Source organism: Pristiophorus japonicus, chromosome 9 (assembly GCF_044704955.1).
Source record: "Pristiophorus japonicus isolate sPriJap1 chromosome 9, sPriJap1.hap1, whole genome shotgun sequence".
Taxonomy (NCBI): Eukaryota; Metazoa; Chordata; class Chondrichthyes; family Pristiophoridae; genus Pristiophorus; species Pristiophorus japonicus.
The window spans coordinates 202,413,304-202,439,999 of record NC_091985.1 but is presented as its reverse complement, the minus strand read 5'-3'; the positions used below and the strand labels follow the sequence as shown (position 1 = coordinate 202,439,999).

General features: G+C 45.1%; 1 protein-coding gene across 4 annotated transcripts in view; it reads right to left on the bottom strand.

Moving 5' to 3' along the window:
* Nucleotides 1-22,834, bottom strand: part of LOC139273419 (histone H2A) — a 605,799-nt gene extending 582,965 nt beyond the window's left edge. Inside the window, exons 1-4 of one of the 4 annotated variants that reach the window (XR_011595101.1) lie at nt 22,752-22,834; nt 21,883-21,969; nt 7,666-7,754; nt 1,067-2,120 (exon numbers count right to left, since the gene is read on the bottom strand). The gene's annotated coding sequence lies outside the window, so the exon portion shown is untranslated. Of the gene's footprint in view, nt 1-1,066; nt 2,121-7,665; nt 7,755-16,384; nt 16,467-21,882; nt 21,970-22,751 lie in introns of those variants that run through there. The other 3 variants (XR_011595102.1, XR_011595103.1, XM_070890323.1) reach the window with 3 other exon arrangements.
* Between the last annotated feature and the right edge of the window lie 3,862 nt (nt 22,835-26,696).

Genomic DNA, 26,696 nt, shown 5'->3' with positions numbered 1-26,696 from the left:
AGACTTTCTTCTATTTTTCCTTGATTTCTCCTCAGTCAGTAATGCCCTATTACCTCTCTGTCCCTTCCTGACCCATTCTGCTATTTTTACCCAAAATTCTGCTCTGCTCTAGAGCCTTGACATATATCTTGTTGCTTTTTCTCTGTATCTAAACCGTGCTGTACTTTCCTGGATCTCCCCACCCCACCTTAATTATTTTAAAGCCCTGTTTACTGCCCTAGTTATTCAATTCGCCAGGACACTGGTTCCTGCCCAGTTCAAGTGGAGCTCATCACAAGGGAACAGCTCCCCTTTTGCTGGTGCCAGTGCGCATAAAGCAAAATGCCTGCCTCCCATATAACCATTTGAGCCACACATTTAACATTCTAATCTGCTTATCCCTGTAACAATTGGTGTGTGGCTCAGGTAACAATCCAGAGATTATTACCTTTGAGGTTCAGCTTTTTCATTTGGACCCCAACTCCTCCATCTCTTTCAGCAGAAACTCATTCCTAGTCCGACCTACGTTGTTGGTTCCTACATGGTCGACAACAACTGGATCCTCCCCTTCCCATTCCAAGTTCTGACCCTGATCTGTCCCAGGGCGAGGGCAGTGTGTGATGTTCCTGTGGGGTGCAGTATGTTCAGTGTTTGACCTGGGGCTGCCCCAGGGACAGGGCAGTGTGTGATGTCCCTGTGGGGTGCAGTTTGTTCAGTGTCTGACCCTGAGCTGCCCCAGGGAGGGGGCAGTGTGTGATGTCCCTGTGGGGTGCAGTATGTTCAGTGTCTGACCCTGAGCTGCCCCAGGGAGGGGGCAGTGAGTGATGTCCCTGTTTGAATGCAGTATGTTCAGTGTCTGACCCGGGGCTACCCCAGGGAGGGGGCAGTGTGTAAGGTCCCTGTGGGATGAGCGAGTTCAGTGTCTGACCCTGAGTTGCCCACATTCCTCCTGCTCTAGGGGGCAGTCACTCTCAGCGCAATCGGAGTTAGTTGGAGGGACAGTGTCATCTACTGGACACCGGCTGTATTTCAAGGAACATCATGTCCGGCTCAATCCCAGAGAAATCCAAAACCAACCTGCAGATTCAATTCATTTTATTATCAATTGTTAACAAAGTTTAGCTCCATTTGTTGCAGCTTCCAGTATTTGAAGAAATCCCTTTAAAGAGTTAAGTATGGATGCAAACACAATCAGCATTATTTTTATCTGACCCTTTTCCCGTTGATTAAATGGTCAAATATCCAGAATATTAAACTCCAGCCCAGTTATAGGGGTCATCAATATCAGCAGAAAGAAACCCCAACTGTCAGAATGGACACGATTCAGTCTGAGATAACAGCAGAATCCAAACCCCTGCAATCACTTGTGAACTCGCTGGTGTCTTAGCAGGTAGGATGACTGAACGTATTCTTTCCCACACACGGAGCAGGTGAACGGCTTCTCCCTAGAGTGAACTCGCTGGTGTACCATCAGATGGGATGACCGAGCGAATCCCTCCCCACACACGGAGCAGGTGACCGGGCTCTTCCCAGAGTGAACTCGCTGGTGAGTTAGGAGGTTGGACGAACAAGTGAATTCCTCCCCACATGGGGCAGATGTACGGTCTCAACCCGGTGTGAATTCGCTGGTGTGTCAACATGTCGCTTGACCGAGTGAATCGATCCCCACACACGGAGCAGATGAACAGCCTCTTCGCAGTGTGACTGCGTTGATGTTTTTCCAGTTCAGACGGGGATCTGAATCTCTTCCCACAGTTCCCACATTCCCGCGGTTTCTTCATGGTGTGGTTGTCCTTGTGTCGCTCCAGGTTGATCAGTTGAAGCCTCGTCCACACACAGAACACGTATACGGTTTCTCCCCGCTGTGAATGGAGAGATGTTTTTTCAGGCTGTGTAACTGCTTAAAGCTCTTTCCACAGTCAGTGCACTGGAACACTCTCACTCGGGTGTGTGTGTCTCCGTGCTTTTCCAGTCACACTGATGTTTGAAATCTGTTCCCACAGACAGAACAGACAAACATTTCTCCTTCCACATTCAAAGGCCGATGATATTCAGGTCCTGAGGAATCGAGTGACTGTGTCAGATTTTGATGTGATGTTTGGTTTGAGTTTCCCATCTGCAAATCCTGCCCTTCTGATACCCTGGAAAAGGAGTTTACAAAAATCATTACTGTAAGTACAGGACAGAAATTCAGAACAATTCTAGATTTCATGGAACATTCTTGCCTCCAGTGTTCCTCCAAAGCTCTAAATCCCCGTCCCATACACTCTCCATCCTCCCTGTCCTGAAATTCAAACACAAACACATCGAATGTCTGAAGACAGCTTATCCTCCGCACCCAGTTTTCACCACCAACTCTGGCTGGGTTCAGTTCTACACTCACTGGTTCCCCAACCTCTCCTCCCCTGAAGGTACTGACTCTGGCTGGGTTCAGTTCTACACTCACTGGTTCCCCTCCCTCTCCTCCCCTGAAGGTGCTGACTCTGGCTGGGTTCAGTTCTACACTCACTGGTTCCCCAACCTCTCCTCCCCTGAAGGTGCTGACTCTGGCTGGGTTCACTGGGACCCTGAAGCCTTGCCCACACATTGCTCTTTTGCAAAGATGACCACACATGGGTGCTACAGCTCCATGAATCTCGATGACAGCGCACAAACCTGTAGCTTTCCTTTATTAATAATAATAACTTTTATTTATATAGCACCTTTAATTTAGTACAATGTCCCAAGGTGCTTCACAACAGTGTTACAAGACGAATTAGCCCAACATCTGTTGCAGGACATTTGGAAAAGCATAATTCAGTCAAGCAGAGTCAGCATGGTTTTATGAAAGGGAAATCATGTTTGACTCATTTTCTGGAATTCTTTGAGGATGTAATGGGCAGGGGGAACCAGTGAATGTGGTGTATTTGGATTTCTGGAAGGCATTCGATAAGGTGTCGCATAAAAGGTTACTGCACAAGATGAAAGTTCACGGGTTGAGGATATTATATTACCATGGATAGAGGATTGGTTAACTAATAGAAAACAGAGAGTCGGGATAAATGGATCAATTTCCAGTTGACAAACATTAACTAGTGCGGTGCCGCAGGGATTGGTGCTGGGGCCTCAACTATTTACAATTTATACTAATGATTTGGATGAAGGGACGGAGTGTAATGTAACCAAGTTTGCTGATGATAAAAAGATGGGTGGAAAAGCAAGTTGTGAGGACACACAAAATCTGCAAAAGGATATAGAAAGGCTAAGTATGTGGGCAGGAATTTGGCAGATGGAGTATAATGTGGGAAAATGTGAGGTTGTCCAATTTGGCAAAAAAAATAAAAAAGCAAATTTTTATTTAAATGGAGAAAAATTGCAAAGTGCTGCAGTACCGAGGGACCTGGACATCCTTGTGCATGAAACACAAAAAGTTAGTACGCAGGTACAGCAAGTAATCAGGAAGGCAAATGGAATGTTGGCCTTTATTGCAAGGGGGATAGAGTATAAAAGCAGAGAAGTCCTGCTACAACTGGACAGGGTATTGGTGATGCCACACCTAGAGTGCTGTGTACAGTTTTGGTCTCCGTATTTAAGAAAGGATATACTTGCATTGGAGGCTGTTCAGAGAAGGTTCACTAGGTTGATTCCGGAGATGAGGGGGTTGATTATGATTGTGAAGGGCCTATACTCATTGGAGTTCAGAAGAATGAGAGCTGATCTTATTGAAACATATAAGATAATGAGGGGGCTCGACAAGGTGGATGCAATGAGGATATCTCCACTCATAGGGTGAATCTAGAACTAGGTGACATAGTTTCAGAATAAGGGGTTGCCCATTTAAAACTGAGGTGAGGGGTTGTAAATCTGTGGAATTCTCTGTCCCAGAGAGCTATGGTGGCTGGGTCATTAAATATATTTAAGGCGGAGATAGACAGTATTTTGAGTGATAAGGGAATAAAGGGTTATGAAGAGCGGGCAAGGAAGTGGAGATGAGTCCATGATCAGACCAGCCATGTTCTTATTAAATAACGGAGCAGGCTTGAGGGGCCAAATGGCGTGCTCCTGCTCCTATTTCTTATGTTCTTATGTTCTCATTACACTGTACCAGATCTAAGATAGCCTGCTCCCTGGTCGGTTCCACAATGTACCGTTTAAGGAAACTATCCCAGATACATGCTATGCTCAAGGCTACCATGGCCTATTTGGTTTGTTCAATTAATATGAGGATTAAAATTGCCCATGATTATTCCCATTCATTTTTTACAAGCCTCCATTATTTCTTGATTTATACTCCATCCAACAGTGTAGTTACTGTTAGGGGGCCTATAGACTATGCCCACCAGTGAGTGCAGTATTTATTCTGTATCTGTCAGTCTCTGGTTAGCGAGTGTGGCTTTTCCTTTGTACCTATAAGTTTATGGTATAGAAGAGAGGTTTTCACTCTGTACCTGTCAATTACTGGTAAGTGAGTGTGGGGTTCATTCTGTATCTTTCATTCTCTGGTATGAGAATGTCAGATTTACACAGTCCCTGTCATTTTCTGATATGTGAGTGTGGGTTTTACCTGTGTCTGTCTGTTTCTGATATGTGTGTGGGTTTTACACTCTCTCTCTGTCTATGGTATGTGAGTGTGAATTTTACTCTGTATATAACAGTTTTTGTTGCGAGTGTGGATTTCAATCTATACTTGTCAGTCTCTGGTATGTTAGTTTGCAATTCCTCTTTGCCACTGGACCAAGACCTAGCTCTGTCAAGCCCATGTGGTGGCTGGTGTGCAATGGCTACCACATGTTAAAAAAATCCACGCACAGGCATCTTTCACCCTTCAAGATGTAGTTTGGGATCTGGAATATTAGGTCCTTCACTGAAAAAACTGTGAACTCATCCCTTTTTGGCGTGGAAGCAAGTCATCCTCGCTTCGAGGGACTGCCTATGATGATGAATTTGCGATTCCTCTATCCCAGTTAGTTTCAGTTATGTGAATGCGAGCTGTATTCTGTACCTATCGGTTTCTAAAATTTGAGTGTGCATTTTACTCTGTCCATGTCTGTTTCTACTCTGCGATCGTGGGTTTTCCTCCGACACTGTCAATTTTTGGTATTTGAGTGTTGATTTTCTTTGTGAGTGCGGTTTTACTCTTTATTTGTCAGTGTTTGATATGTGAGTGTGGGTTTTAATCTGTATCTGTCAGTTACTGGTGTGTGTGTGTGTGGTTTTCACACTCTACCTTTCAGTCTCTGGTATATGTGTGGATTGTATCTGTAAATTTCAATCGCTGGTAGGTGAGTGTGGGTTTTACTCTTGGTCAGTTTCAGGTAATGTGGGCTTTTGTCTGTACCTGTCATGTTCTGGTATTTGAGTGGGGCTTCATTCTGCACCTTTCAGTTTCCCTGATGTGAGAGTGGGTTTTATTCTGTGTTTGCCAGTTTCTGGTATGTGAGTGTGGGTTTTGTCCTGTACCTGATATTTATATGCTAGAAACTATAAGTTGATATTGTTGTTTCATTCTGCACCTTTCAGTATCTCTTGTGTGAGTGTGGATTTTACTCTGTACCCGTCAGCTTGTGTTATATGAGTAAGTGTTTTAATCAATACAATACCTCCCAGTTTCTGGTAAGGGAGTGCATATTTCAGTCTGTATCTATCACTCTCGAGGATGTATGTGTGAGTTTTATTCTTTATCTGTCAGTCTCTGGGATTTGAGTGTGGGTTTTTCTGTGTATCTGTCAGTTTCTGGTATATGGGTTTGGGTATTATCTGTGTCAATCTCGGTAACATGAATGTGTATTTTTGTCTGTATCTTTCACTCTCTGGGATGTTAATGTGCGTTTTATTCTTTATCTGTCACTCACTTTTATGAGTGTGTGGATTTTACTCTACAACTGTCATTCTCTGGGATGTGAGTGTGATCTTCACTCTGTATCTATTAGTCTTTGGTGTGAGTATGGGTTTTACTCTGTATCTGTCAGTCTATGGTATGTGAGTGTGGGTTGTACTCTGTATCTGTTAGTCTATGGTATGTGAGTGTGGGTATTAATCTGTGAATGTCAGTCTATGGTATGTGAGTGTGGGTTGTACTCTGTATCTGTCAGTCTTTGGTGTGAGAGTGTGGGTTTTACTCTGTATCAATCAGTCTATGGTATGTGAGTGTGGGTATTAATCTGTGAATGTCAGTCTCTGGGATGTGCATGTGGGTTTCCTACCTGTCAGTTGCTGTTTTGTGAATGTGTGTTTTATTCAAGTGTGTGAATGTGGATTTCACTCTGTACCTGTCAGTCTCTTGTGTGTGAGTGTGGCACTTTTTACCTGTACCTGTCTGTTTCTGTTAGGAGTGGGGTTATATTCGATTGGTCACAGTTTCTGTTATGCAAGTGTGAAGTTTACCACATTCTACCTGTCTGTCACTGGTATGTGAATGTGTGTATGTTTTCTGTACCTATTATATGAATGTTGATTTCATTCTGTGCCTTTAAGTGTCTGGTACAGCTGTGGTATTGTGGGTTTGACATTGAATCAGTCAGTCACTTTCAGGTGAGTGCTGATTTCACTATCTGTCACTCTCTGGTATGTGTTTTATTCTGTATCTGTCTGTCTCTGGGAAGTGAGTGTGGGTTTTATTCTGTATCTGTGTATTTCTGATATTGGAGTAGGGGTTTTAATCAGAACCTGTAAGTTTTTTGTTATGAGTGTTATTTTCAGTCTGTATCTATCAGTCTCTGGAATGTGAGTGTGTGTATTACTCTGTATCTATCGGTCTCTGGAATTCAAAAGTGTTTTTTTTCTGTACTTGTCAGTTTCTGGTGAGTGACTGGAGTTCACTCTCTAACTATCTGTCTCTGGTATGCGAGTGTGAGTATTTGTCTGTAGCTGTAACGGCCTGGTATGGGAGTGTGGGTTTCACTATCAGTCAGTCAATCTCAGGTACTGGAAGTGATTATGATTCTCTCTCAATCTGTCATTCAATGTGTCTGAGTGTATGAATCATTATGTTTCTCTCAGTCTCTGGTACTGTTTGTGAGTGTGGGATTGATTATATATCTGTTAGACTGGTGATGTGTGTGAGTGTGGGATTGATTATGTATCTGTTAGATTGGTGATGTGTGTGAGTGTGGGATTGATTATGTATCTGTTAGACTGGTGATGTGTGTGAGTGTGGGATTGATTATGTATCTGTTAGACTGGTGATGTGTGAGAGTGTGGGATTGATTATGTATCTGTTAGACTGGTGATGTGTGAGAGTGTGGGATTGATTATGTAATTGAAAGTCTCTTGTACTGAGCTATTCGTGCTCTGTGTGACTGTTGGATTTAGTTCCTTCTCCACCTGCTGTAGGCGGATGATATTTTGCGATTACCGATGACTGTCTCAGGAGGAGGTTTGGTTCAGTCCATTACCTCCATTTCTCTGCTTTTGTATGTTAGCTGTTGGGTTTGAGAGTCAGTGTACAGACACCAGTGTGGATTGTCACTGTGTCAGTGTCTATCTGTTTGTGTGTGTGAGTAAGGGAGTGAAATTGGATCTGCCTTTCAATGCGATATGATTGGACTTTGAAACAACACATTATTGTACTGCTCCAAGTGACTGTGGGATTCATAATGTAAATCTGAAAATTCGGATCACTGTGGGACTGACAGCTTCTGCTGCCTGTGACAATATGATTGAGGTCAGTTCTGTGTCTCTCTGCGCTGTGAGTAATAATGTACTTACTGTGGGTGAGAAGGAGCTGCCTGCACTGTTCCTTGTGTTCCGGGTTGAGGAAAGATCAAATTTATTCCGGCTTGGTGAAGTATTTTGCTCTGAGAATAATAATAGGAGAACACTATTAGTTATGATATGGACAGGTGATGGAGAGAATATAAAAAGAGTTATAATTAATGTGTTTGTTTACAATAAAGTAAAGTATCTCGAGAGAGGAATCTGTGACATCTGACCTCACTGCAGTACAGTGGCACTCAGATTCACCACACCAGGTGTGTAGGATGGTTCTATAGTAAGTTATCAGCATCCAGACACAACCCAAACCCAGCACTGGTCCATGAATGGGAACACCCGATTGGCACTGTCCATGTTTATATCTCCCACTCCCATGGAACTACCTGTAAAATTCTGAATTGCTTCCTGGAATATAACCACAGGTACCTGGGCTGTACAACAATTGTTCTCAGTCTATTGGAACCGAGTTTTGGACCTGTGTCATTAACAGAATGTCCCAGTGGCCGGATCCTGATGTATCTGAGGGAGCGACAATGTATCTCTCGATCACCAGCAACACGGTTCTGAGAATTCAACGCAAAATAACCCATTTTTGAAGTGTCTCCTTTCACACTCCTCTCCTGGTGCCTGCAATAGATGCACTTTGTGACACTCCTCACATCCCCACTCTCAGGCTGTGTTTTCACTGTTCACTGTCCAAAAACAAAAGACACTGAGATTGGAACTGAATCAGAAATATTCATTACTGATTTGGAGAAAGAAAGTAGCACTGATTTGAAAGAGCGAGGTGATTTACTTTCTCTGTTACCTTACACCGTACACACACAGCCCGAGAATGGCCTCTCCCTTCCCCCACTCACTCCATGTTCCGGAACTAGTTCCTGCTCCACTCTGCCTCTTACAGACAGCCCCCGACTGCCGCTGAACTTACCCCGACTCAAAGCCCATCTGTGGACACAGTCCCAATGTGATGAGCTGCTGTAAGGAGGCTGCTGTTTGCTCCCTTACTCGGGCCTGGGATATCTCTGCTCCCTGATGTGTTCAACGATCATCAGCCCAGCACAGAGGAAACGGCAGCCGCTGACAGAGCTGGGGGAGGGGAGCTCGCATGGGCCCTTCCCGTCGGTTTAAACACTGCGTAGGGAGGGGAGGAGCAGCATGTATTTAGCACATGCTCAGATCATCTTTTTGTCTCAAATTAAATTAACAAAAATGGGATTGTTTCACAAGTTGCTTTAATCACTAATTAAATGGGCCACATTGAGAGCATGTTAGTTATCATCCGAATTACTGAAAAAACGATTGTGTGAGCCTGACACTGGGGTAAGAGTGCCTAAACTGTTTTACTTGTTCTGTCAGTCTCTGGTGTGTGTGTGTTTCGCTGTCAGTTTCTAATAGGCAGGTATGGGTTTTACTTGCATATTATTGTTCAGATACATGGATGTGGATTTCATACTGTACCTGTCAGTTTCTGCTATGTGAATGTGGGATTTATTCTGTAACTCTCTGTTTCTGGTATTTGAGTGTGTGTTTTATTCTGTACCCGTCAGTTTTTGTGAAGTGATTGTGAGATTTATTCTGTACCTGTCAGTCTCTGCTACGCAAGTTGGAACTTATTGTGTACCTGTCAAGTTTTGACATGCGAGTATGGGTTTTATTCTGCATCTTAACAACATAAGAAATAGAAACAGGAGTAGGCGATACGGCCCCTCGAGCCTGCTCCGCCATTCAATAAGATCATGGCTGATCTGATCATGGGCTCAGCTCCACTTCCCCGCCCGCTCCCCATAACCCCTTATCATTTAAGAAACTGTCTATTTCTGTCTTAAACTTATTCAATGTCCAAGTTTCCACAGCTCTCTGAGGCAGCGAATTCCACAGATTTACAACCCTGAGAGAAGAAATTCTCCTCATCTCAGTTTTAAATGGGCGGCCCCTTATTGTAAGATCATGCCCTCTAGCTCTAGTCTCCCCCATCAGTGGAAACATCCTCTCTGCATCCACCTTGTCAAGCCCCCTCATAATCTTATACGTTTCGATAAGATCACCTCTCATTCTTCTGAACTCCAATGAGTAGAGGCCCAACCTACTCAACCTTTCCTCATAAGTCAACCCTCTTATCCCCGGAATCAACCTAGTGAACCTTCTCTGAACTGCCTCTAAAGCAAATATATCCTTTTGTAAATATGGAAACCAAAACTGCACACAGTATTCCAGGTGTGGCCTCACCAAAACCTTGTATAGCTGTAGCAAGACTTCCCTGCTTTTATACTCCATCCCCTTTGTAATAAAGGCCAAGATACCATTGGCCTTCCTGATCACTTGCTGCACCTGCATACTATCCTTTTGTGTTTCATGCACAAGTACTCCCAGGTCCCGCTGTACTGTGGCACTTTGCAATCTTTCTCCATTTAAATAATAACTTTCTCTTTGATTTTTTCTGCCAAAGTGTATAACCTCACACTTTCCAACATTATACTCCATCTGCCAAATTTTTGCCCACTTACTTAGCCTGTCTGTCCTTTTGCAGATTTTTTGTATCCTCCTCACACATTGCTTTTCCTCCCATCTTTGTATCATCAGCAAACTTGGCTACGTTACACTCAGTCCCTTCTTCCAAGTCATTAGTATAGATTGTAAATAGTTAGGGTCCCAGCACTGAGCCCTGTGGCACCCCACTAGTTACTGGTTGCAAACCAGAGAATGAACCATTTATCCCGATTCTCTGTTCTCTGTTAGTTAGCTAATCCTCTATCCATGCTAATATATTACCCCCAACCCCGTGAACTTTTATCTTGTGCAATAACTTTTAATGTGGCACCTTGTGAAATGCCTTCTGAGAGTCCAAATACACCACATCCACTGTTTCCCCTTTATCCACCCTGTTCGTTACATCCTCAAAGAACTCCAGCAAATTTGTCAAAAAACGGGATGAGGTCCTACAAGACGAATTTAGGGAGCTAGGAGCTAAATTAAAAGTAGGACCTCAAAAGTATTAATCTCAGGTTTGCTACCAGTGCCACGTGCAAGTCAAAGTAGGAATCGTAGGATAGCTCAGATGAATACGTGGCTTGAGGAGTGGTGCAGAAGGGAGGGATTCAAATTCCTGGGACTTTGAAACCGGTTCTGGGGGAGGTGGAACCAGTACAAACCGGACGGTCTGCACCTGGGCAGGATCTGAACCAATGTCCCAGGGGGAGTGCTTGCTAGTGCTGTTGGGGAAGAGTTAAACTAATATGGCAGCAGGATGGGAACCTATGCAGGGAGATGGAGGGAAGTAGAATGGGGACAGAAGCAAAAGTAAAAGTGGAGGGCAGAGAAACCCAAGGCAAAAAGCAAAAAGGGCCAAATTACAGTAAAATTCTAAAGGGACAAAGAGTGTTAAAAAGACAAGCCTGAAGGCTCTGTGCCACAATGCGAGGAGTATTCGGAATAAGGTGGACGAATTAACTGCGCAGATAGCAGTTAACGGATATGATGTAATTGGCATCACGGAGACATGGCTTCAGGGTGACCAGGGCTGGGAACTCAACATCCAAGGGTATTCAACATTTAGGAAGGATAGACAGAAAGGAAAAGGAGGTGGGGTGGCATTGCTGGTTAAAGAGGAAATTAATGCAATAGTAAGGAAGGACATTAGCCTGGATGATGTGGAATCGCTATGGGTGGAGCTGCGGAATACCAATGGGCAGAAAACACTAGTGTGAGTTGTGTACAGACCATCAAACAGTAGTAGTGAGATTGGGGACAGCATCAAACAAGAAATTAGGGATGCATGCAATAAAGATACAGCAGTTATCATGAGCGACTTTAATCTACATATTGATTGGGCTAACCAAACTGGTAGCAATGCGGTGGAGGAGGATTTCCTGGAGTGTATTAGGGATGGTTTTCTAGACCAATATGTCGAGAAACCAACTAGAGGGCTGGCCATCCTAGACTGGGTGATGTGTAATGAGAAGGGACTAATTAGCAATCTTGTTGTGCGAGGCCCCTTGGGGAAGAGTGACTATAATATGGTAGAATTCTTTATTAAGATGGAGAGTGACACAGTTAATTCAGAGATTAGGGTCCTGAACTTAAGGAAAGGTAACTTTGATGGTATGAGACATGAATTGGCTAGAATAGACTGGCAAGTGATACTTAAAGGGTTGACGGTGGATAGGCAATGGCAAACATTTAAAGATCACATGGATGAACTTCAACAATTGTACATCCCTGTCTGGAGTAAAAATAAAATGGGGAAGGTGGCTCAACTGTGGCTAACAAGGGAAATTAAGGATAGTGTTGAATCCAAGAAAGAGGCATATAAATTGGCCAGAAAAAGCAGCAAACTGAGGACTGGGAGAATTTTGTAATACAGCAGAGGAGGACAAAGGGTTTAATTAGGATGGGAAAAAGAGAGTATGAGAGGAAGCTTGCTGGGAACGTGAAAACTGACCGCAAAAGCTTCTATAGATATGTGAAAAGAAAAAGATTAGTGAAAACAAACGTAGGTCCCTTGCAGTCAGATTCGGGTCAATTTATAATGGGGAACAAAGAAATGGCGGACTAGTTAAACAAGTACTTTGGTTCTGTCTTCACGAAGGAAGACACAAATAACCTTCCGGAAATACTAGGGGACCGAGGGTCTAGTGAGAAGGAGGAACTGAAGGAAATCCTTATTAGGCGGGAAATGGTGTTAGGGAAATTGATGGGATTGAAGGCCGATAAATCCCTGGGCCCTGATAGTCTTCATCCCAGAGTACTTAAGGAAGTAGCCCTAGAAATAGTGGATGCATTGGTGATCATTTTCCAACAGTCTATCGACTCTGGATCAGTTCCTATGAACTGGAGGGTAGCTAATGTAACACCACTTTTTAAAAAAGGGAGAGAAAATGGATAATTATAGACCGGTTAGCCTGACATCAGTAGCGGGGAAAATGTTGGAATAAATTATTAAAGATGAAATAGCAGCACATTTGGAAAGCAGTTTTGGGATCAGCCCAAGTCAGCAGGAATTTATGAAAGGGAAATCATGCTCGACAAATCTTCTAGAATTTTTTTAGGATTTAACTGGTAGAGTGGACAAGGGAGAACTAGTGGATGTGGTGTATTTGGACTTTCAAAAGGCTTTTGACAAGGTCCCACACAAGAGATTGGTGTGCAAAATTAAAGCACATGGTATTGGGGGTAATGTACTGACGTGGATAGAGAACTGGTTGGCAGACAGGAAGCAGAGAGTCGGAATAAATGGGTCCTTTTCAGAATGGCAGGCAGTGACTAGTGGGATACTGCAGGGCTCAGTGCTGGGACCCCAGCTATTTACAATATACATTAATGATTTGGATGAGGGAATTGAGTGTAATATCGCCAAGTTTGCAGATGACACTAAGCTGGGTGGCAGTGTGAGCTGTGAGGAGGACGCTAAAAGGCTGCAGGGTGACTTGGACAGGTTCAGTGAGTGGGCAAACACGTGGCAGATGCAGTATAATGTGGATAAATGTGAGGTTATCCACTTTGGTGGCAAAAACACAAAGGCAGAATATTATCTGAATGGCGGCAGATTAGGAAAAGGGGAGGTGCAGCGAGACCTGGGTGTCATGGTACATCAGTCATTGAAATTTGGCATGCAGGTACAGCAGGTGGTGAAGAAGGCAAATGGTATGTTGGCCTTCATAGCTAGGGGATTTGAGTATAGGAGCAGGGAGGTCTTACTGCAGTTGTACAGAGCCTTAGCGAGGCCTCACCTGGAATATTGTGTACAGTTTTGGTCTCCTAATCTGAGGAAGGACGTTTTTGCTATTGAGGAAGTGCAGCGACGATTCACCAGACTGCTTCCCGGGATGGCAGGACTGACATATGAGGGGGGACTGGATCGACTCAGACTGTATTCACTGGAATTTAGAAGGATGAGAGGGGATCTCGTAGAACATTTTAAATTCTGACGGGACTGGACAGGTTAGATACCAGGAAGAATGTTCCCGATGTTGGGGAAGTCCAGAACCAGGGGACATAGTCTAAGGAGAAGGGCTAAGCCATTTAGGACTGAGATGAGCAGAAACTTCTTCACTCAGAGAGTTGTTAATCTGTGGAATTCCCTACCGCAGAGAGTTGTTGATGCCAGTTCATTGGATATATTCAAGAGAGAGTTAGATAAGGCCCTTACGGCTAAAGGGATCAAGGGGTATAGAGAGAAAGCAGGAAAGGGGTACTGAGGTGAATGATCAGCCATGATCTTATTGAATGGTGGTGCAGGCTCGAAGGGCCGAATGGCCTACTCCTGCACCTATTTTCTATGTTTCTATGACTTCCCCTTCATTATTCCATGCTGACTCTGCCTGACCGAATTTTGCTTATCCAAATGTCCTGCTACTGCTTCTTTAATAATGGACTCCAACATTTTCCCAACCACAGATATTAGGCTAACTGGTCCATTGTTTCTTGCTTTTTGTCTGCTTCCTTTTTGAAATAGGGGCGTTACATTTTCAGTTTTCCAATCTGCTGGGACCTCCGCAGAATCCAGGGAATTTTGGTAAATTACAACCAATGCATCCATTATCCCTGCCGCTACTTCTCTTCAGACCCTCGGATGCAAGCCATTAGGTCCAGGGGATTTATCTGCCTTTAATCCCATTACCTTACTGAGTACCATCTCCTCCCCCCTATAGCCACTTGACTATCCACTGTTGGAATATTGTTAGTGTCCTCTACCATAAAGACTGATACAAAATATTTGTTCAGAGTTTCTGCCATCTCCATGTGCCCCATTACTAATTCCCTGGTCTCGTCCTCTAAGGGACCAACATTTACCTTAGCCACTCTTTTCCTTTTAAATACCTATAGAAACTCTTGCTGTCTGTTTTTATATTTTGTGCTAGTTTACTTTCATAGTCTATCTTCCCTTTCTTAATCATTTTTTTAGTCATTCTTCGCTGGCTTTTAAAAACTTCCCAGTCTTCTGTCCTCCCACTAGTTTTGGCCACTTTGTACGCCCTTGTTTTCAGTTGGATACTGTCCTTTATTTCTGTCAGTTGGTCAGTTTCTGGTATGTGTGTGTGGGTTTTATTCTGTATCTGTCAGTTTCTGGTATCTGAGTGTGGTCTTTATCTGTATCTGTCAGTTTCTGTTATGTCAGTGTGTGATTTATCATGTACTGGTCAGTTTCTGATAGATGAGTGTGTACGTTAACCTATATCGTCAGCTTCTGGCATGTGAATGTGGATATTGACCAGTATGTGTCAGTTTTTTGGATCAGAGTGTGGATTGCATTCTGTACCTATCAGATTCTGACATGGGAGTTTCGGGTTTAATTGGTACCTGTCAGTTTCTGATATGTGACTGTGGTTTTAATCTGCACTGGTCGCTTTCTGGTATCTAAGTGTGGATTGCATTCTGTACCTGTCAGTTTCTGGAATCTGGGTGTTGATTGTATTCTGTACCCATCAGTTTTTGCTATGTGAATGTGGGTTTTATTCTGTACTTGTCAGTTCCTGCTGTGTGAGTGTAGGAATTAATATGTACCTGTCAGTTTCTGGGATGTGATTGTGTTTTTTTTGTACCTGTCAGTTTGAGATAGATGTGCGGGGTGTCAGTTTCTGGTATCCAAGTGTGGATATTTACCTTTATATGTCAGTTTGTGCAATGTGAATGTGGGATTCATTCTGTATCTCTCATTCTGGGGTAAGTGAGTGCGGGATTTATTCTGTACCTGTCAGTTTCTGGTATGTGAGTGTGGGTTTTATTCTGTACCTGTCAGTTTCTGGTATGTGAGTATGGGTTTTATTCTGTACCTGTCAGTTTCTGGTATGTGAGTGTGGGTTTTATTCTGTACCTGTCAGTTTCGGGTATGTGAGTGTGGGTTTTATTCTGTATCTCTCATTCTGGGATAAGTGAGTGTGTGTTTCTTCTGTACCTGTTAGTTTCCGGTATGTGAGTGTGGGTTTTATTCTGTACCTGTCAGTTTCTGGTATGTGAGTATGGGTTTTATTCTGTACCTGTCAGTTTCTGGTATGTGAGTGTGGGTTTTATTCTGTATCGCTCATTCTGGGGTAAGTGAGTCGGTGTTTCCTCTGTACCTGTCAGTTCCTGGTATGCGAGTTGTTTTATCCTACATCTGAGAAATTTACAGATCAGAGACTAGCCCAACAGACAATAGTTTTTCACATTATATTGGATGAATGAGAATCAGAAATATTTGGAGTAGAGACGAGCTATTAGTACATGATATAAACCATAGCTGTCAGGGGTACAGTGAGTGAGTGCGCAATTCATTCTGTATCTGACAGTTAGGGGTACAGTGAGTGAGTGTGGGATTCATTCTGTATCTGACAGTTAGGGGTACAGTGAGTGAGTGTGGGATTCACACTGTATCTGTCAGTCTGTGGTACAGTGAGTGAGTGTGGGATTCATTCTGTATGTCATAAATGCAAGTGTTTGTTGTTGCTGTAGAAATGAAACTTTTCAGTTACTTACGGTGGTTAGCATTTACGCAGAAGAAAATATCAGAAGCAGCCTCGTGGATAACCGTCGGGAAAGTGCTGTTACTGGTGAGATCACGATTTGCTCGATGCAAACTTGGCTAATAACCCGAGAGGCGATGGAAAAGAAAGCAACATTTGGGGACGTTTGAGTGAGATGAGAAAACATAATCAGCGCGAGGAGCCTGATCAGAGAGCTGGCGGGCAAGAAGCATTGAGCTCCTGTTTACTGCCCGATGCTATTTCCAAAACAACGGGGAAGAACAGTCCCTGGATCTTGGAACTTGAGGAGGCCTTTCAGCACATGGAACCTGCAGGCAAATCATCCCTTCGAGCCTGTTACATAAGGAACAGGAGGAGGCCATTCAGTCCCTCGAGTCTGTTACATAAGGAACAGGGGGAGGCATTCAGTCCCTCGAGTCTGTTACATAAGGAACAGGAGGTGGCCATTCAGTCCCTCGAGTCTGTTATATTGGAACAGGAGGAGGCCATTCAGTCCTTCGAGTCTGTTACATAAGGAACAGTAGGAGGCCATTCAGTATCTTGAGCCTGTTACATAAGGAACAGGAGGAGGCCATTCAGTCCCTTGAGCCTGTTACATAAGGAACAGGGGGAGGCCATTCAGTCCCTCGAGCCTGTTACATTGGAACAGGAGGAGGCCATTCAGTCCCTCGAGCCTGGTGATAGGAAGGGACAATATGTATGAATATAAAGGGGCTGCAGGAGGGGTCAGAACTAAAAATCATGGTTTCAAAACTAGTATTAAAACACTTTACCTAAACACATGCAGCATTCAAAACAAAGTAAATGAGTTGACGGCACAAATCATTACAAATGGGTATGATTTGGTGGCCATTACAGAAACGTGGTTGCAGGGTGGCCAAGACTGGGAATTAAACATACAGGGGTATCTGACAATTTGGAAAGATAGACAAGAAGGGAAAGGAGGTGGGGTAGCTCTGTTAATCAAGGATGATATTAGGGCAGTTGTGAGAGACAATATTGGCTCTAATGAACAAAATGTTGAATCATTGTGGGTGGAGATTAGAGATAGTAAGGGGAAAAAGTCACTGGTGGGCGTAGTTTATAGGCCCCCAAATGATAACTTCACTGTGGGGCAGATAATAATCAAGGGAATAATGGAGGCATGTGAAAAAGGAACAGCAGTAATCATGGGCGATTTTAACCTACATATCGATTGGTCAAATCAAATTGCACGGGGTAGCCTTGAGGAAGAATTCATAGAATACATACGGGATTGTTTCTTAGAACAGTATGTTACAGAACCTACAAGGGAGCAAGCTATCTTAGATCTGGTCCTGTGTAATGAGACAGGAGTAATAAACGATCTCCTAGTAAAAGATCCTCTCGGAATGAGTGATCACAGTATAGTTGAATTTGTAATCCAGATTGAGGGTGAGGAAGTTGTGTCAGAAATGAGCGTACTATGTTTAAACAAAGGGGACTACAGTGGGATGAGGACAGAGTTGGCTAAAGTAGACTGGAAACACAGACTAAATGGTGGCACAATTGAGGAACAGTGGAGGACTTTTAAGGAGCTCTTTCATAGTGCTCAACAAAAATATATTCCAGTGAAAAAGAAGGGCGGTAAGAGAAGGGATAACCAGCCATGGATAACTAAGGAAATAAAGGAGAGTATCAAGTTCAAAACCAATGCGTATAAGGTGGCCAAGGTTAGTGGGAAACTAGAAGATTGAGAAAATTTTAAACGACAGCAAAGAATGACTAAGAAAGCAATAAAGAAAGGAAAGATAGATTACGAAAGTAAACTTGCGCAAAACATAGAAACAGATAGTAAAAGCTTTTACCGATAGATAAAACGGAAAAGAGTGACTTAAGTAAATGTTGGTCCCTTAGAAGATGAGAAAGGGGATTTAATAATGGGAAATGTAGAAATGGCTGAGACCTTAAACAATTATTTTGCTTCGGTCTTCACAGTGGAAGACACAAAAACCATGCCAAAAATTGCTGGTCACGGGAATGTGGGAAGGGAGGATCTTGAGACAATCACTATCACTAGGGGGGTAGTGCTGGACAGGCTGATGGATCTCAAGGTCGACAAGTCCCCTGGTCCTGATGAAATGCATCCCAGGGTATTAAAAGAGACGGAAGTTATAGCAGATTCATTCGTTATAATCTACCAAAATTCTCTGGACTCTGGGGAGGTACCAGCAGATTGGAAAGCAGCTAATGTCGTGCCTTTGTTTAAAAAAGGGGGCAGACAAAAGGCAGGTAACTATAGGCTGGTTAGTTTAACATCTGTAGTGGGGAAAATGCTTGAAACTATCATTAAGGAAGAAATAGCGGGACATCTAGATAGGAATAGTGCAATCAAGCAGACGCAACATGGATTCATGAAGGGGAAATCATGTTTAACTAATTTACTGGAATTCTTTGAGGATATAACGAGCATAGTGGATAGAGGTGTACCGATGGATGTGGTGTATTTAGATTTCCAATAGGCATTCGAAAAGGTGCCACACAAAAATTTACTGCAGAAGATAAAGGTACGCGGAGCCAGAGGAAATGTATTAGCATGGATAGAGAATTGGCTGGCTAACAGAAAGCAGAGAGTCGGGATAAATGGGTCCTTTTCAGGTTGGAAATCGGTGGTTAGTGGTGTGCCACAGGGATCGGTGCTGGGACCACAACTGTTTACAATATACATAGATGACCTGGAAGAGGGGACGGAGTGTAGTGTAACAAGATTTGCAGATGAAACAAAGATTAGTGGGAAAGCGGGTTGTGTAGAGGACACAGAGGTTGCAAAGAGATTTAGATAGGTTAAGCGAATGGGCTAAGGTTTGGCAGATGGAATACAATGTCGGAAAATGTGAGGTCATCCACCTTGGGAAAAAAAAAACAGTAAAAGGGAATATTATTTGAATGGGGAGAAATTACAACATGCTGCGGTGCAGAGGGACCTGGGGGTCCTTGTGCATGAATCCCAAAAAGTTAGTTTGCAGGTTTGCAGGTAATCAGGAAGGCGAATGGAATATTGGCCTTCATTGCAAGAGGGATGGAGTACAAAAGCAGGGAGGTCTTGCTGCAACTGTACAGGGTATTGGTGAGGCCGCACCTGGAGTACTGCGTGCACTTTTGGTCACCTTACTTAAGGAAGGATATACTAGCTTTGGAGGAGTACAGAGATGATTCACTAGGCTGATTCTGGAGATGAGGGGGTTACCTTATGATGATAGATTGAGTAGACTGGGTCTTTACTCGTTGGAGTTCAGAAGGATGAGTGGTGATCTTATAGAAATATTTAAAATAATGAAAGGGATAGACAAGATAGAGGCAGAGAGGTTGTTTCCACTGGTCGGGGAGACTAGAACTTGGGGGCACAGCCTCAAAATACGGGGGAGCCAATTTAAAACCGAGTTGAGAAGGAATTTCTTCTCCCAGAGGGTTGTGAATCTGTGGAATTCTCTGCCCAGGGAAGCAGTTGAGGCTAGCTCATTGAATGTATTCAAATTACAGATAGATAGATTTTTAACCAATAAGGGAATTAAGGGTTATGGGGAGCGGGCGGGTCAGTGGAGCTGAGTCCACGGCCAGATCAGCCATGTTCTTGTTGAGTGGCGGAGCAGGCTCGCGGGGCTAGATGGCCTACTCCTGTTCCTAATTCTTATGTTCTTATGAGCCTGTTATATAAGGAACAGGGGGAGACCATTCAGTCCCTCGAGTCTGTTACATTGGAACAGGAGGAGGCCATTCAGTCCCTCGAGTCTGTTACACAAGGAACAGGAGGAGACCATTCAGTCCCTCGAGCCTGTTACATTGGAACTGGAGGAGGCCCATTCAATTCCTCGAGTCTGTTACATTTGGAACAGGGGGAGGCCATTCATTAGAAGTGGAGGAGGCCCATTCAGTCCTTGGATCCTGTTACACAGGAACAGTAAGCCATTCTGCCCTTCGACTCTGTTACATTAGGAACTGGAGTGGGCCTTTTAGCCCTGGAGTTTGCTTTACAGGAATAGATGGACACCATTCAGCCCCTCAAACCTGTTACAAATGAATAATAGGAGGCCATTCAGACCCTCAAGTTTGTTGCATAGAAACAGGAGGTGGGCATTCAGAACCACAGCCTTGCTATAAAGGAATTGGTGGAGGCGATGCATCGACTGGATACCGTTACACAGGAATAGAGGAGGCCATCCATCCTCTGGAGCCTTTCACATCTGAACAGGAGGAGGCCATTCAGACTCTCAAGCATGTTGTGTAGGAACTGGAGGAGGCCATTCAGCCCCTGAGAATGTTATAGGAACTGGAAGAGGCCACTCATCCCATTTAACTTATTACACAGGAACAGGAGGTGGCTGTTCAGCACTGAATGTTGTTAGACAGGAACAGGATGAGGCTATTCTTCCCCTCGAGCCTGTTACATTGGATCAGGAGGATGCCATTCAGCCCTTCCATTCTGTTATATGGGAAGAGGAAATTCAGCCTCTCTAACATTAGAAACACAAGCAGACAACGCAGCCTTTGATTCTGTGACATGGGAACAGCAGGAAGTTTTTCATCCCCTCGTGCTTCTTACATTAGGAACAGGAGAAGACCCTCAGTCCCTTGGGTCTGTTACATAGGAACAGGAGTAGGCCAATTCCACCCCTCGGAATTGTTAACCAGGAACAGGAGGTGCCCATTCAGCACCTCCAGCCTGTTAGAGGAATTGGAGGAGGTCTTTCAGCCCCTCGCACATGTTATATAGGAACTGGGGGAGGATATTCATCCCCTCAAGCATGTTAAATTAAGATCACAAGCAGGCCATTCAGCCCTTTGACCCTGTGACATGGGAACAGGAGAAGGCCGTTCAACCCTTCGAGGATGTCATATAGGGACTGGAGGAGGCCATACAGCAACTCGAGCCGATTACATTAGGAACTGGAGAGGGCCATTCAGCAATTGGAGTTAGAAAGCAGTAGGAGGAAGCAATTCTGCCCCTCGGGTCTGTTACATTAGGAATAGGACAAGGGCATTCATCCCTGCGGGACTGTTTCAGGGGAACAGGAGGAGGGCATTCAGCCCCTCGAGCTTGTTACATAGGAACTGGAGGAGACTATTTAGCCCCTGGAGTCTGTTACACAGGAATAGAAGTGGCTATTCAGCCCCTGGAATCTGTTACATAAGAACTAAAGGAGGCCATTCATCCCATTCTAGCCTGATACATAGGTACAGGGGGAGGTCATTCTGCCCCTAGACCTTGTTACCTATGAACAGGAGGAAGCCATTATAACCCTCGTGTTTATTACATTAGGAACATGAGAAGACCACTCAGTATCTCCAGTCTGTTAAATTAGGAACAGGAGGTGGTTATTAACCCCCTCAGGCCAATTACACAGGAATAGGAGGAGGCCATTCAGCACCACAAACATGTTTAATTTGGATAACCTGTCTGTGTACCTGCACACTAGAGGCCCAGGGCAGAATGGGCCAGCCCACACTGTGATATGTGTGCGCATTAGATCCGTGCAGCAGAGCAGGTCTCCAGTCATCTTGGTTAACCCTTGCCACTGGATAAAGGCCGAGCTCGGTCAAGCCCGTGTGGTGGCTGATGTGCAACGGTCACCACACGTTAAAACAAACCAGGCACAGGCATCTTCCACCCTTCAATTGGAGTTCAGGACTGGAATATCGGGTCCTTCATTTAAACATCTGTGAACTCATGTGGAAGCAAGTTACCCTCGTTCAAGGGACTGCTGTGATGATGACACTGTGATAGGTACCGTACCTACTGTGTTTACAAGCAGCTGGTTACACTGTTCCAAATGTCTCAGGTGGAAGAAACTTCACATTTCCGGTTCCTTCAATTCCTTGCCTGTAGGAAGAAAATGTATCTCTGATCATTCAAGAGCAGGAGAGGTAGAAAAGACTAAAGTGATGAATGTAATCGTTCACTTAATATTCATTATGAACATTCACAAAGGGAAGCCAGCGATACAAACAGTGTCAGTGTCTGACTCCACTGCAGTACTGCAGCACTCAGTTTCTGCACACCAAGTGTGTTGGGCAGATTTACAGCAATTTACTGACATCCAGACACAACCCAACCCCTGCCCTGCTTCAGGAATGGGACTACCCGATGGAGCACGGACTTTTACACAGCTCAGATTGCTGCTCACCTCTCCCAGGGCACTAACCGTTCAACCAAAAACAAAGAGTCGCTGTTTAAAAATGTGTCCTTCACATTTCTCACCCGGTGCCTGCAATAGATACTCCTTGTATAAATCCTCAGTGTCCGGCTCTGCTTCCACTGCTCGCTGTCCAATGACAACAAACACGGTGAGTCTGGAACTAAAGCAGGAACGTTCACTACTGGTTTGCAGGAAGAAAGCAGCAATGATTGTAAACAGCAGATCCTTCCCATTCTGTCTCCCTTACCCGGGACACACGCTGTCCACACACAGCCCGAGAATGGCCTCTCCCTTCCCCCACTCACTCCACGCACTGAGACCAGTTCTTGCTCCACTCCGCCTGTTACACACAGACCCCGATTCCCCCTGAACTTCCCCCGGACTCAGTGCCGATCTCTGAGCCCATCTGCGGACACGCTCCCAAAGCGATGTGCTGCTGTAAGGAGGCTGCTGCTCGCTGCCTTACCCCGGGGCCGCAGTGTCTCCATTCCCGGCTGTTTAAACCATCTTCTTCCGCTCACTGACTGAATGGCGCTCACAGGCTGGGGGAGGGGAGGGCGCATGCGCTCTTCTGCTCACTGAAAATCGACACAGGGGGCGGAGCTTATCCCCGCATGCGCAGCTCTCTGCAATAATTCAGCCTTTAAAAATCAAAGTGAACTTTTCCCAATTTACTTTTAGCAGAATCTGAGCAAAGGAACTGGGCCTGGGGGGCAAGGACAGAGAACGTTTATCATTATCATCATCATAGGCAGTCCCTCGGAATCGAGGAAGACTTGCTTCCACTCCTGAAGTGAGTTCTTTGGTGGCTGAACAGTCCAATACGAGAGCCACAGACTGTGTCGCAGGTGGGACAGACAGTCGTTGAGGGAAGGGGTGCGTGGGACTGGTTTGCCGCACGCTCTTTCTGCTGCCTGCGCTTGATTTCTGCATGCTCTGAGCGATGAGACTTGAAGTGCTCAGCGCCCTCTCGGATGCACTTCCTCTACTTAGGGCCGTCTTTGGCCAGGGACTCCCAGGTGTCAGTGGGGATGTCGCACTTTATCAGGGAGGCTTTGAGGGTGTCCTTGTAATGTTTCCATTGCCCACCTTTGGCTCATTTGCCATGAAGGAGCTCCGCATAGAGCACTTGCTTTGGGAGTCTCGTGTCTGGCATGTGAACTATGTGGCCTGCCCAGCGGTGCTGATCGAGTGTAGTCAGTGCTTCAATGCTAGGGATATTAGCCTGTATGAGGACGCTGATATTGGTACACCTGTCCTCCCAGGGGATTTGTACGATCTTGCGGAGATATCGTTGGTGATATTTCTCAAGCAACTTGAGGTGTCTGCTGTACATGGTCCATGTCTCTGAGCCATACAGGAGGGCAGGTATTACAACGGTCCTGTAGACCACGAGCTTGGTGGTAGACCTGAGGGCCTGGTCTTCGAACACTCTTTTCCTCAGGTGGCCGAAGGCTGCACTGACACACTGCAGATGGTGTTGAATCTCCTCATCAATGTCTGCTTTTGTTGATACAAGGCTCCCGAGGTATGGGAAATGGTCCACATTGTCGAGGGCTGCACCATGGATCGAGGACAGGCTGGTGGAGGACCTTTGTCTTTCAGATGTTTAGCCTCAGGCCCATACTTTCGTATGCCTCAGTAAATACATCGACTATATCCTGGAGTCCAGCCTCAGAATGTGTGCAGACGCAGGTGTCATCCGCGTGCTGTAGCTCAACAACAGAGGTTGGGGTGATCGTGGACCTGGCCTAGAGGCAGCGAAGGTTAAACAACTTCCCACTGGTTCTGTAATTTAGTTCCACTGCAGCGGGGAGCTTGTTGACTGTGAGGTGGAGCATGGCAGCAAGGACGATTGAGAAGAGGGTTGGAGCAATGACACAGCCCTGTGTGACCCCGGTCCGGACGTGGATTGGGTCTGTAATGGATCTATTGGTAAGGATCATGGCCTGCATGTCGTCGTGGAGCAGGCGAAAGATGTTGACAAACTTTTGGGAGCATCTGAAATGGAGGAGGAAGTTCCATAGACCCTCGTGGTTGACATTGTCAAAGGCCTTTGTAAGGTCGAAAAAGGCCATGTATAAGGGCTGGTGCTGCTCCCTGCATTTTTCCTGCAGCTGTCGCGCTGCAAATATCATGTCCATTGTGCCCCGGGGCAGCGTCAGAGAGGCCTATAAAAGGCCCAACAGTCGGAGAGGTGGGAATTCGAGCAGTGGGAGTCTGGGGCAGCATCGGAGAGGCCTATAAAAGGCCCAACAGTCGGAGAGGTGGGAGTTCGAGCAGCGGGAGTCTGGGGCATAATTGGAGAGGCCTATAAAAGGCCCAACAGTCGGAGAGGCGGGAGTTCGAGCAGCGGGAGTCTGGGGCATAATTGGAGAGGCCTATAAAAGGCCCAACAGTCGGAGAGGCCAGCTGGTGCAGGTGCAGGGGCAGAAGGTAAACAAAGAAGTAAAAAGAAATCACAAGGTGATGTCACAGCCAAGGGGGTAAGTGATTGGCTAGTGATTGGTGAGTAGTTTTTCTTTTTCTTTTCCCTATCAGTAGGTAACCTTTATCATTGTTGTTGCCAAATTAAGTAGATCTAAGGGTTAACTCATGGTAGGAGAGCTCAGACAGGTGTCATGCTCCTCCTGTATTATGTGGGAACTCAGGGACATTTCCAGTGTCCCTGACGACTACATATGCAGGAAGTGTACTCTGCTGCAGCTTCTGACAGACCGCATTGCGGTACTGGAGCTGTGGGTGGATTCACTCTGGAGCATGCATGATGCTGAGGATGCCATGAATAGCACGTTTAGTGAATTGGTCTTACCGCAGGTAAGGGTTACACAGACAGATGGGGAATGGATGGCCAACAGGAAGAGCAGTGCAGAGGTCTCCTGCGGTCATCCCTCTCCAAAAGAGATACACCGCTTTGGGTATTGTTCGGGGGGATGACTCATAGGGCAGGGCAGCAGCAGCCAAGTTCATGGCATTGTGGGTGGCTCTGCTGCACAGGAGGGAAGGAAAAAGAGTGGGAGAGCAATAGTGGTAGGGGATTCTATTGTAATCGGAATAGATAGACGTTTCTGTGGCCGCAATCGAGACTCCGGGATGGTATGTTGCTTTCCAGGTCAAGGTTCAAGGATGTCACTGAGCGGTTGCAGGACATTTTGAAGGGGGAGGGTGAACAGCCAGTTGTTGTGCTGCATATAGGTACCAAAGATATAGGTAAAGAAATGGGATGAGGTCCTACAAGCTGAATTTAGGGAGCTAGGAGCTAAATTAAAAAGTAGGATCTCAAAGGTAGTAATCTCAGGATTGCTACCAGTGTCACGTGCTAGTCAGAGTAGGAATTGCAGGATAGCTCAGGTGAATACGTGGCTTGAGGAGTGGTGTAGAAGGGAGGGATTCAAATTCCTGGGACATTGGAACCGGTTCTGGGGGAGGTGGGACCAGTACAAACCGGACGGTCTGCACCTGGGCAGGAACGGAACCAATGTCCTAGGGGGAGTGTTTGCTAGTGCTGTTGGGGAGGGGTTAAACTAATATGGCAAGGGGATGGGAACCTATGCAGGGAGACAGAGGGAAGTAGAATGGGGACAGAAGCAAACGATTGAAAGAAGAAAAGTAAAAGTGGAGGGCAGAGAAACCCAAGGCAAAAATCCAAAAGGGCCACATTGCAGCAAAATTCTAAAAGGGCAAAGTGTGTTAAAAAGACAAGTCTGAAGGCTCTCTGCCTCAATGCAAAGAGTATTCATAACATGGTGGAAGAATTAATTGCACAGGCAGCAATGAATGAATATGATATAATTGGCATCACGGAGACATGGCTCCAGGGTGACCAAGACTGGGAACTCAACATCCAGGGGTATTCATCATTCAGGAAGGATAGACAGAAAGGAAAAGGATGTGGGGTAGTGTTGCTGGTTAACGAGGAAATTAACGCAATAGTAAGGAAGGACATTAGTTTGCATGATGTGGAATCTGTATGGGTGGAGCTGCGGAATACCAAAGGGCAGAAAACGCTAGTGGGAGTTCTGTACAGACCACCAAACACTAGTAGTGAGATTGGGGACAGCATCAAACAAGAAATTAGGGATGCATGCAATGAAGGTACAGCAGTTATCATGGGCGACTTTAATCTACATATAGATTGTGATAACCAAACTGGTAGCAATATGGTGGAGGAGGATTTCCTGGAAAGTGTTAAGGATGGTTTTCTGGACCAATATGTCGAGGAACCAATTAGAGGGCGGGCCATCCTAGACTGGGTGATGTGTAATGAGAAAGGACTAATTAGCAATTTTGTTGTGCGAGGCCCCTTGGAGAAGAGTGATCATAATATGGTAAAATTCTTTATTAAGATGGATAGTGCCACAGTTCCTTCAGAGACTAGGGTCCTGAACTTGAGGAAATGTAACTTCGATGG